Raw genomic sequence first — 13268 nt, 5'->3', positions numbered from 1 at the left:
AATGCACAGTTTCAGCAATTCATGACACTCACAGGGTGAATAAAGGCAAGCTGCTGTTTCTGAGAACTGACAGCACATGGGGGACAAATTGCCTCAAACCTTGTGGTGATAGGCCATTCATGGGGTATCACTTGGATGTCACAAGTTGTCAGACAATTTACACATTAATACCTGCAGACACAATTAAACTCTCTGTTATTTTAGCAAATAAATCAGAGCTGGTGACAAGGAATTATGACAGCTAAGCTTATCCAGAAGTTGCAAGTAATTACAGTCTCAAGATTGAGTGACGTGATATTGCAATTGCTTATAATTTTACTGCTGTCATTCGCAGAAAGTTAATTTTCTCATGGTGCTGTTCAAGTAATATTGCTGGTCAGAGATGCAGTCAGAACAGCTCATGTGTTTTGATTTCAGTGTACTTTATCGTTTCAAGAGCCAAATGCAACAACAGGCTAATTGATTCCATTTGAGAATGTAGTGTGGCATCATACACTGAATTTAGAAAATATTTCTAACAGGACCCAGGACCTTACACTGGCTAGCTCCACCCAACAGCCTGGCTATAGAAATGTCAATGGAGAATTTTGTGCCCAAGTTCAGAGTGGGAATTAGCTGTTTCAGTCACAATGTTTCACAGACTGAAATAGTAGAGTCAATCAGGGTGCTACATGGAGTCCTGGTGGCTTAGGTAGACAGAAAAGATCCTATGGCTAACAGTCATTCCTTCAACCAGCACCATCGGAATCACATTATCTGGTGATTCATCTTACTTTTTTACTTTTGGATCTTGCTATACACACATTGTTGCCATGTTTGGCTAAACTTCAAAAATAATTAATTGGATGCATTGCGCTATGGGATATCAAGAGAATTTACTGCATATTAAATACATTATTTTAAGCGTGAGTTTTGTGCATTAATAATAATTTTTAGACATCACAATTCCATTGAGAGTTTCTCCTGTCAGAAGCACACTGTAAGTTTGGGTGTGACTGGGTGGTGAGAGTGCGGTGCAGGGTAACACTGATCAGTATGGGCTCAATCTCTGTAGTATAGCTTATTGAGACCTGCTTTCTTCCCTTTCCCCATTCAGATGGAATTGTGACCTTTAAGCTATATAGCCATTGCCTCTCTCTTTTGAAGAGAGATGTCCAGTGTTCTTGGTGTCCTATGGTTAATTACCAGGTTTATTTAAATAGACCATGATTAAAAAGTTGGGAAATCATGTGCTGTGTCAGCAAATTTCTAAAGCAATTAGTCTCCTTGCCAGAAACACATTGTTGGAAAATAACCTTGATAAAAACAGATGACCTCAGCTGCACTTCACTCAAAGTATTTGTACAATCTCCGAGGGTTAAACCCTTCCATGAACTTTACGATACAGTGTAATTTATTCTCCTTTCCCTGGCATTTCTGAACAAAGGAATATTAGGGTTTGCAGAAAATACTTTGCGTAATAGTACTTTTTGACAAGTAAAGTCAAGGTTGGTACAGTTCGAACTTTGAAATATTTTTACAATGCCATTGGTAAAGTTGAACGTTAAGATGACAGTGCAAATTCTCTCTATGGAAAACCCATATGAAGATTAGGTACACTTGGAGCTTTGGAGAATATTAAACTTAATTTAAATACAATAGGGTGTAGAAATTCATCTAGGCCCAAAAGGGGCACAAAATTGGGCTTTGGGCCTCACTAAGATTGGCATGGTACTGTTGCCAGTCACATTTCCTTACTGACAAGGCTGTTACTTATTGGTTATTACCAGTTGGTGGTAGTTGCTGAAGTCCTCTTGATAAAAGTAAGCTACAATGTTGTTAATTTGAGACTTTCGGGATTTTAACCAGTGACAATAAAGGAATGGTGCTGATTGCCCAAACCAAGATGGTACTGAAGGTAACATGGAGGGAGGGGTGGGGGGTGATGGTGTTCCCATCACAACTGCATAAGACCCTAAGACATAAGAGCAGAAGTAAGCTATTCAGCCCAACAAGTCTGCTCCAACATTCAATAAAATTATGGCTGATGTGATAATCCCCAACTCTACTTGCCTGCCTTTCCCCTATTACCCTTGATTCCCTTACTGATTAAAAGTCTTATCTATCTCAACTTTGAATATACTTAATGACACAGCCTCAACAGCCCTCTGAGGTGTAGAATTCTACTGATTCACCCTCGCAACATAGTTGGGGCCCGGATCTTTTACTTGTCTCCACTGCACCCGGCTACATTTTGATGTTACATGGCTGAAAATGGATATCTGTGATAATAGGAATTTCAGGATGATGTTAAGAAGCATCATTCACTTATGGCTGCTGAGATGGCTGAACTGTTTCACCTCTGGGTTTTACTCTCATGCTGGATTCTGCCATCATTGAGAATAGAGTTGGCCATGGAACCATCCCCTAATGTAATTGTTGAATTGACCAACACCATTCATGACTAAATGTGAGGGCTACAAAGCTATAACTGGATCCATTGATTGTAGGAGAACTTTGGCTTGCTGGTTTCAGCTTTTTTCAAAAATTTGTTCATGGGATGTGTGCATTATTGACTTGGCTAGTATTTATTGTCCTTCCCTAATTGGTCTTCAGAAGATGGTGCTGAGCTGCCTTCTCATACAGCTGCAGTCTTGAGGTGCAGAAACACCCATAGCAGTGTTTGGTAAGGAGTGCCAGGATTTCGTCCCATGCATACATTTCTGTGTTATAGTTTTTCCATGAGGATTGCACCTCATTTTAAGCAATTCCTGGGATTGCTCCCACATTCCTCTGGCAGCATGTGGGCAAGGAAAGTAGAGTCGATGTTTCAGGTCCAGTGATGCCAGAAGCTGCCAGATCGACTGAGTTTCTCCAGCAATTTCTGTCTTTGTTTCAGATTTCCAGCATCCACAGTTCTTTGTTTTATTAAGCTGTTAGTCACCTGGTAACACAAGGATGGAAAAGTAAGGAAAATACTGGGCTGTGAGGGGACATATTGCGGTGAAATCGGCTGTCAGTTTTGAGGTATTAGATCTGTTCAGAATCTATTCATTTACCGCGGTGGTAACGACACACAATGATGGTTATTATCAGGGTGAGAGTGTGAGTCTGTCTCCATTAGGACCATGCAGTGGCACTCCTACTATTCCTGTGCATCTGACACAGGCAGTTTGCTGAGGAAGAAGTTAAGTGAGCTTTTCTCTTTGTTTATGCTATCTTATAATGCTGGAAACCCAATCTGGTGGATGTGTCTTTCAATGACATGACCAACTCCTCAACAGTTACTGAAACACTGTTAGCAATGGATATTGAGGTCAACACCAGCGTTCATTCTCTGGTGATTTTATGAGCAGTCTTCTGGAGATTTTGAAAATTCAACAAACCTCAGAAAACTTAGAAAAGATCATGAAGTAGTTTTCGAAGGGGGCAATGGTAAATTTTGAATAGACTGTACATCCAGTGCTTCTGAGTTTCTAAGATTGATACATCCAAAGAAAGTGCTCAGCTGTTGCACGAAGTGTACCTTGTGATGACTGATTTTCTGTAATTGGCAAGACAAATTAGTTAAAGGATTTACTAAGATTCTCCCTCATTGTAGTCCTGCTTCAGGTTGGCCTCCTTGATGCTCGGCTTTGACTAATATGTCTTCTAAATGTATTTCCTTCCTGCAAGTAACAATAATGTTTCATCAGAAATAACATTCTAATCAGTTGTGATCATACTTGAGCGAAATGTACTGTTTGAGCACATTACTACCATTATTTGCAACAGAGCCAATGATGTCCCTCATATAGTCAACAGTCTCCTATTTGACACAGTTTGAGAGACCAGGATCAATTTCTTTGTATGGTATACACTTGTGGAAGAGCAGGACTGTAGCTGGAGAAGATCATGCAAATTGAAGTGTAATGTCAAAACACAGATTATTACTATGTTCATTAAATGGGGTGTAGTGAAGAAGAGATTATCAGAGGAATCTATGATTTGACACTTATTTTTCATATATTTGTCGACCTGGATGTAGAATTCAGAAGTTACTTTTCAGGATTCTTGAAAAAAGACATCAAATTTCAAATTTTATTCCATCACTGGACAGCATTTATTGAGCAATCTCAAGTAGTTAAATACATTAGCTACCAAAATAACATACTCAGGCAGGCATTATTGGTAAGGCCAATGTTTCCTGCTCATACTGAATTCGCTTTGAGAAGGTAGCATCATAGAGTTATACAGCACACAAACAGACCCTTCTGCCCAACTCATCCATGCCGACCAGGTTCACCAAACTGAACTACTGCCATTTGCCTGTATTTAAAAATGTTGTAATCGTACTGGCCTCTACCACTTCCCCTGGCAGCTCAATTCATATATGTACCACCCTCCATGTGATAAGTTGCCCCTCAGGTCCCTTTTAAATCTTTCTCCTCACAGCTTAAACCTATGCCCTCTAGATTTGGACTCCTCTGCCCTGGGGAAAAGACCTTGGCTGTTCACCTTATCTATGCCCCTGATGATTTTATAAATGTCTATAAGGTCACCCCTCAGCTACTTACACTACAGGGAAAATGTTGCAGCCTATCCAGCCTCTCCGTATAACTAAAATCCTCCAGTCTCAGCAATAAACTTGTACATTTTTTCTATACTGTTTCTAGTTTAACAACATCCTTCCTGCAGGAGGGCAACCAGAATTGTATGCAGCAGTCTAAAATTGGCCTAAACGAAGTTCTGCATAGCCACAACATGACATCCCAACTCCTATACTCAACGCTCCGACGAACAAAGGCAAGCATACCATACACCTTCTTCACCTGCGATACCACCCTGATTGCACAATGTTCAACATCATTTGCAACTTCTCAGACAGTTGAGGACAGTTTTTCCTATGTGCCAAGTATGAATCCAAACTGTGGAGAGCTTTTCCCGATTTCCATTGATTCCAGTCCTGTCAGGCTGTGTGATGCCACACTTGGTCAAATGTAGCTTCAATATCATTTTCATATCCACTGTTGTGTTTGTCTTTATTATTTCCCATGTTTGAACCAAGGTTGTAATGATGTCAGCAGGTGAGTGGCCTGGAGGAAATCAAACTGGGCGATGCTGAGGAGGTTAGCACTGTCAACATTCATTCCATAACCTTATGAAGGCTGGATCAGGTAAGGGCATCAGATTTCCTTCCCTACGGAACATTTGTGAATCAGATTGGCTTTTACAACAATGGACATGATTGGCAATTGATTGATTTGATTTATTGTCATGCGTACCTAAGTACAGTGAAAAGCTTTGTTTGTGAGCAGTACAGGCCGATCATAGTAAGCAAGGACGTACAGATTATACGGTGAAATAAAAACTTGGACAGAGTGAGGCATACAGATTACACTGCACAGGGCGTGCGTGAGGCAAGAATAACATTAACAAGATCAACATTCTTTGAAATTAGAGAGTCCATTCATCAGTCTAATAATGGTAGGGAAGAAGCTGTTCCTGAACCTGCTGGTGTGTGTGTTCAAGCTTCTGTATCTTCTGCCTGACAGAACAGGTTGCAGGAGATCATTACCGGGGTGCGATGGGTCTTTGATGATGTTCTGTGCCGTTCTTTCTGAAGACAATGATCAGTTCTTTAATTTTGCTGACATTAAGAGAGAGGATGTTATCATTGAATGATCTTTCGAATGAAAAGCAGGATAAAGGGCTATGGCGAGCAGGCTGGAAAGTGGAGTGAACACCAGGATAAGATCAGCCAGAGGTTAAAATTGTATCAGAGATAGTAGGAACTGCAGATGCTGGAGAATCCGAGACAACAAGGTGCAGAGCTGGATGAACACAGCAGGCCAAACTGCATCATAGGAGCAGTAAGGCTGACGTTTCGGGCCGAGACCCTTTCTGATGAAGGGCACCTTGTTGCCTAAGATCAGCCAGGATCATGTTAAAGCGCTGAACTGCCTACTCCTGCTCCTAATTTCTGTGTCCCTATGAATTTTACTTTCACTTTCGAAAGGACTGCAGATGCTGTAAATCAGAAACACAGACAGTAATTGCTGGAAAAGCTCGGCAGGTCTGGCGGCATCTGTGATGAGAAATCAGGTCTGAGGGAGGATCGGCCAGAAAGCCGCTTTGTGTTTTTGGCACGTGCCGGACGTCGCTATATAAATGCAGTGGAGGGGGTTCGGCACCGGCGGCTCTGCGGCGGGCTGACGTCACAAAGGCGGCGCGGGCCAATGGGAGCTGGCGGGCGGAGCCAGGCTGCCCGCTGACGTCACGGAGGGTATATAAAGATGTGTCGGGGCGGGCTGCAGCCTCAGTGTGCCGCGGGAAGAGGCGGCCTGTGTTGGAGACTAACCCTATCGCAGGTGAGAAAGGCCAGGCCTCCCTCACACTTAACACCATCCCCCAAACTGAAACCTCTCGCTGTTTTCCTGACTAACTTTCAGCGAGACCGTGAGGGAGGCGAAGACGGCAAATCCCCACTTCCCCCCCCCCCCCCCCCCAATAAAAAAGGTTAGTGCTGAGGCCCCCCCCGCGGCCTGGGTGTTGAGGGCGGCCCTGAGGGTGGTGCTGTATGTGTGAACCCCCCCAACCCCATCCTCACCCACCGCCCCCCCCGGTTTGCTTCACTCCGGGCCCGGTCTGTTGTAGGCCGCGGTCAGCCCGGGCGCTCTCGTAGCCTCACTGCTGCCGCGAAGAGTTGGTCTCTGTCAGCCCCAGCTGGGTTTGTGAGGGGGTGTTGGAGCCGGGAGGTCCCGGGGGAACGGGGGGTGGAAAGCAGCCGCCCGCAGGGACAGCAAACAGTGACCGGCGGCATCAGCGTGGTTATTAGCGAGGGGGAGGGAGGCTGTATCTCCCTGATCCATGGGACCTGCAGCATTGCCCCGGTCAGACACTACCAGCAACAGGGAGGGCTACAGGCCTAAGATAACAAGGTGTGGAGCTGGATGAACACAGCAGGAAAGCTGATGTTTCGGGCCTAGACCCTCCTTCAGCATGGGGGAGGGGGGACAAACAGCAGGTATTTCCCCCCGCCCCCCCCCCCCAAAAAAAACACAAGGGGAGCAGAAAACCCCTGCTCTCTGTCTGCTAAAACACCGCGGGATCCTTATTGTCTGTAACTTCAACACATTCCCTGGCCCCCCCCCCTCCAGGGGACCTTCCAAAAAAATCATCAAAGGGGGTGACTCAGTGGTTAGCATTGCTGTCTCTCAGTGCCAGGGATCCAGGTTCAATTCCACCCACAGTCCAAAGATGTGCAGGTTAAGTGGGTTGGCCATGCTAAGTTGCCTGTAGTGTTGAGGGATGTGCAGGTGAGGTGGGTCGTAGGGGGACGCGTCTGGGTGCGATGTTCTGAGGGTCGGTGTGGTCTTGTTGGGCCGAGGGGCCTGTTCCCACGCTGTAGGGATTCTGTGATTCTAACTTTGGGTGACACTGTGGCTTTTGCATATTGACCCTGTGTCTGCATGGGCTTCCTCAGGGTGCCCAGGTTTCCTGCTACAGATGTGCGTTAGGTGGATTGGCCATGAGAAATGCAGGATTACAGGGGTAGTTAGGGGTATGTCTAGTAGGATGCTCTTTAAAGTGTTGGTATGGACTCAATGGGCAGAATGGCCTGTTTCCACATCGTGGGGGTTCTCTGACTTTAGAAATTGTTGGAAATGCTCATTTGTGGCAGCATTTCAGAACCCAGTTCTGAGGGTCACTGGACCTGAAATGTTAATTGATCTCTCTCTCGAGGCTGCCAGACTTACTGAGCTTTTCCAGCAATTTCTGTTTTTCTTTCTGATTTCCAGCATCTGCAGTTCTTTTGGTTTTCATTCTGTCTCAGGCTTGCTGTTCCCTTTGGGCTCCATCTCCACCTATCATTACTCCTAACCCCATCATCAGTATTTATACCAACTTTTTCCTAGTTACAATCAGTTCTGAAGAAGGGTTGTGGATCCAAAATGTTAATTCTGCTTTCTCTCCACTGATGCTGCCTGACCTGCTGAGTTTTCCCAGCAATTTCTCTATTTCAGATTTTTCAGCATCTACAGTTTTTTCCCCACTGCATGCTGTGGGCCTAGTGCTGGAAATTGGGGACAGTGTACATCGAGCGTAGCTTTGCTACAGTCTTGATGGGCTGAAGGGCTCCATTTCATCATTTTAATAGCTTAGAACATAGAACATTGATCAGTATAGCACAGTACAGGCCCTTTGGCCTGCGATGTAGTGGTGAACTTTTACCCTAATCCTAAGGTCTATCTAACCTCCACCCTTACCTTTATACTATCATCCATATGCTTATCCAGTAGCCGCTTAAATGCCCCGAATGAGGCAGACTCCACTACCCTCTCTGGCAATGCATTCCGCACCCTGACCACTGAGTAAAGAACCGACCTCTGACGTCTCTCCTGTATCTACCTCCACTCGCTTTAAAACTATGCCACCTCGTAATAGCTACCTCCACCCGAGGAAAAAGTCTCTGGCTGTCTACTCTATCTATACCTCTGATCATTTTGTACACCTCTATCAAGTTGCCTCTCATCCTTTGTCGTTCTAAAGAGAAAAGCCCTCGTTCTGTCAACCTTTCCTCGTAAGACCATCCCTCCATTCTAGGCAACATCCTGGTAAATCTCCTCTGTACCTTTTCCAACGCTTCCACATCTTTCCTGTAATGAGGCGACCTGATCTGGACACAATACTCCAGATGTGGGCGAACCAGGCTTTTGTATAGCTGGAGCATAACTTCACGGCTCTTGAGCTCAATCCCTCCATTAATGAAAGCTAACACACCATACGCCGCCTTAACAACTCTGCCGCCCAGGTGGATAGCTTTCAGGGAACTGTGGACATGAACCCCAAGATCCCTCTGCTTCTCCACACTGCCAAGAATCTTTCTGTTAACCCTGTATTCTGCTTTCAAGTTTGTCCTTCCAAAATGAATCACCTCACTTTTCAGGTTTAAACTCCATCTGCCACTTCTCAACCCAGCTCTGCATCCTATCAATGTCCCTTTGTAACGGCACTATCCACAACTTGACCCACCTCTGTATCGTCCGCAAACTTACTAATCTACCCTTCCACTCCTTCATCCAAATCACTTACAAAGATCACAAATAGAAGAGGACCCAGAACAGATCCTTGTTGTACACCACTCGTAACTGAGCACCATGTTGAATATTTTCCGTCCACTACCACCCTTTGTCTTCTAAGGGTCAGCCAATTCTGCATCCAATCTGCCACATTTCTCCCTATTCCATGCCTCCTTACTTTCTGCATGAGCCTACCATGGGGAACCTTATCAAACACCTTACTTAAAACCATGTATACCACATCCACTGCTCTACCGTTATCCACGTGTTTGGTCACCTCTTCAAAGAATTCAGTAAGGTTTGTGAGGCATGATCTCAATCCACGCTGACTATCACGAATCAAACTGTGCCTAACCAAGTGATCAAAATCCTATCTCTGAGCCCTTTCCAATAATTTGCCCACCACTGACGTCTGCCTAATTGGCCCATAATTTCCGGGGTTATCCCTATTCCCTTTTTTTGAACAAGGGAATGACGTTTGCCTCTCTCCGATATTCTGGCACTATATCCGTGGACAGTGAGGACAAAAAGATCATCGCCAAAGGCCCTGCGATCTCTTCCCATAGAATCCTTGGATAAATCGCATCAGGCCTGGGGGACTTATCTATCTTCAAGTTCCTCAAAATTCCTAGTACATCTTCCTTACTAACATCGACCTCCTCTAGCCTACCAGCCTGTTTCACACTGTCCTCCTCTACAACTAGGTCCCTCTCAGTTGTGAATACTGAAGAAAAGTATTCATTAAGGACCTCTCATATCTCTTTAGGCTCTGTGCACAAACTCCCTTTACAATCCTTGATCGGACCTACCCTTTCTCTGGTCATTCTCTTATTCCTCACTTACGTTTTTAAAAAGCCTTGGAGTTTTCCTTGATCCTATCTGCCAAGGTGTTCTCATGCCCCCTTATAGCTCTCCTAAACCCTTCCTTCAGCTCCTTCCTGGATAACTTGTATCACTCTAGAACCTTTTCCGTTCCTTGAGTGACATTTCTGAAGGAAATGATGCTTGGATGGGGACCATTGGCTTTGTAGTCAATCAGCCTTGAATTTTGAGCTGATTTAACATTAATGTTCAACAGTAAGGGAAATTGAATAGCGGAGTGAAGAAATGCCTTCTTCCATCCCACCTCTTAACCCAGAACTGATTAGCAGCAGAATGCTTGACCCATACTGGGGTGTCAGGAGGGGGTGAGGGGCGAAGGAGGATTTGGCTGGCCCTTACAAGATGAATGTGGAGCATATAAGGCAAAATGGGTGATCTCTCAAATCACCAATCCCTTCTGCTCTGTACATGGTTATATGTGACACTTGCATTATTCCCCAACTAAGATTGCAACTGGTGTGAAGAGCACTTTGAAAGGGCAGTGAGGAGTTGCGAATGTGGGTAGCTCCAGTTGGAAAGCTAGAACAATCAGACTGATTGGGATAGGCCCTCTGACTCTTTAATCCCCTGCTGTGATAAGGTTAATCCTTTTCTGATCTTAACGTATGCTTCTATGTCCTGTTGCATCAGGATATGAAATGATGAACCAGATATACCAGGTACGCATTTATGACAGATAATTATCCTGCCGACTGTGGGTCCAGTGCTGGAAATAGGGGGCATAGCATCAAAATAAGGGTTCGGTGGGGGAGTTACAGATTTACGGCTGAGTTGAGTAAGAACGTTTTCACCCAGAGGGTTGTGAATCTGTGGAATTGTCTGCCCAGTGAAGCAGTTGAGCCTCTTTCATTGAATATTTTTAAGGCAGAGACTTTTGAACAGTAAAGGAATTAACCGTTCTGGTGAGCATTTGAATACGTAGACCTCAGTCCATGAAAAGATGAATGGTGGAGTAGGCTGGATAGGCCAAATTTCTTACTTACTTTTGGATGGTAGGATTTCCCCCTCTGTTCCCTAAAACCTGCCAAGAATCTGACTTCAAATTATGCAATATTGTACACTTTAGATGGGTGATTCTCTCCTCTGTTTGCAGCCTATCAAACTGGAGAACAATGTGCTGCATTCAACCCCCCCACCCTGGCCAATACATTCCCTATCTTCCTGTTCCATATTAATTCAATATTCCCATTCTGAACTGTTAACCTTGAAACTCAACTAATGTTCTTGGGATAGTAGGAACTGCCGATGCTGGAGAATCTGATATAGAATTTCTGAAGAACGGTCTAGACCCGAAACGTCAGCTTTCCTGCTCCTCTGATGCTGCTTGTCCTGCTGTGTTCATCCAGCTTTACACCTTGTATAATGTTCTTGGGACTCTGGTTTGAATCTCGCCATGGCAGATGGTAGAATTTAAAATCAATTTTTAAAAAATCAGGAACTAAAATCTGATGACAATGAAACCATTGCCTATTGTCAGAAAAAAAAAACCCCATCTGACTGACTAATGTCCTTCAAGAAAGGAATTCTGCTGTCCTTACCTGGTCTAGCCTACATGTGACTCCAGACCCACAGCAATGTGGTTGACTCCTTATTACCCAATGAAATGACCTACCAAGCTACTCTGTTGTTTCAATCGTTGCAAACTTTCAACAAAGAATGAAATCAGATGGACCACCTGACATCAACTTAGGCAGTGGAAAAGACCACGGCAGAAACAGCCCTGTCAATCCTGAAAAGTCCTCCTCACTAATATCTGGGGGTTAGTGCCAAAATTGGGAGAGATGTCTGAGTAGTCGAGCAACAGTCTGACATCAACAACAAAAACAAAGTTGCTGGAAAAGCTCAGCAGGTCTGGCAGCATCTGTGAAGGAAAAGAGTTAACGTTTCGGTCCGGTGACCCTTCCTCAGAAATGATGGTGGCTGGGAAAATGTCAGTTTCTATGCTGAAAATAAGGAGGTGGGTGGGGTAGGGAGTAACTGATAGGATAGAGCCCAAGGAGTGAGCAAGATAGTTGGACAGACAAAGGAGTTGCTAATGACCAGGCTGGGAGGGTGAATAGTTGTTAATGGGGACTGTTATTGACTAACAACAGGGGTTGTGTAATGTCAGGCAATGTTGTTGTTGTGTATGTGCTAACAAGGCCTGGTGTGTGGGGTGGAGGGCTGACACATGGGAGAGTTTAGGCCCTAAAATTATTGAACTCAATATTGAGTCCAGAGGGCTGTAGGGTCCCCAAGTGGAAAATGAAGTGTTTTCTTCCAGCTTGTGTTGGGCTTTGCTGGAACACTGCAGCAAGCCAGAGACAGAGATGTTGGCCAGGGAACAGGGTGGTGTGTTGAAGTGGCAGGCAACAGGTAGCTCAGGGTCCTTTTTGCGATCAGAATGTAGATGTTCTGCAAAGCGGTCACCAAGTCTATGCTTCATTTCCACAACGTAGAGGAGACCACATTGTGAGCAGCGAATGCAGTAGACTAGATTCTGGGAAGTGCAGGTGAAGTGTTGCTTCACCTGGAAGGTATGTTTAGGTCCTTGGATACTGGGGAGGGAGGAGGTAAATGGGCAGGTGTTGCACTTTTGCTGGTTATAGGGGAAGGTGCCGTAGGGCTGTGGGGAAGTGTTGGAGGTGAAGGAAGTGTGGACCAGGGTGTCCCGGAGGGACCGTTCCCTCCGGAAGGTGGACAAGGGAGGAGAGGGGAATATGTGTCTGGTGGTGGAATTTCGCTGAGGGTGGGCGGAAATGGCGCCTGATGATCTTCTGGATGTGGATGCTGGTGGGATGGTAGGTGAGGATAATGTGAACCCTATCGCTGTTGCGGGGAAGGAATGGCCGAGTGGTATTATCACTAGACTGTTAATCCAGAGACCCAGGTTATTTTCTGGGGATCTGGGTTCAAACCCTGCTGCGACAGTTCACTTTAACAGTCTGACATTGTCAGGTATTATTCTGTGAGTATGACTATGTCCTGATACCACCGTGACCATCCCTGGATGTGTCCTACCCTGCTAGTAATGCAGACCCAGCACAGGTGGTGCCACAGTGATGTGCAGTTGGGCGTGGGTGCTGTTCTGGGATTCTTCAATGTTGACTCTGAATTCTATGTAAAGTCTCATGGCTTTCGATTGAACATGGACAAGGAAGCCTCCTGCTGATTACCACGTACTGTCCTCCCTAGGCCAATGAATTGGTACTCCTTCATGTTGAACAATACCTGTGGGAAGCACTGAAGATGGCAAAGGTACAAAATGTACTCTGGGAGGGGGATTTCAATGCTGACCACCAAGAGTGGCTCAGCAGCAGTACTACTGATTGAGCTGGTCGGGTCCTAAAGGACATCGCTGCTAGA

The sequence above is a fragment of the Rhincodon typus genome, chromosome 13 (genome assembly GCF_021869965.1).
Source record: "Rhincodon typus isolate 14 chromosome 13, sRhiTyp1.1, whole genome shotgun sequence".
In the NCBI taxonomy this organism is placed as follows: domain Eukaryota; kingdom Metazoa; phylum Chordata; class Chondrichthyes; order Orectolobiformes; family Rhincodontidae; genus Rhincodon; species Rhincodon typus.
This window is presented reverse-complemented; position numbering follows the sequence as displayed.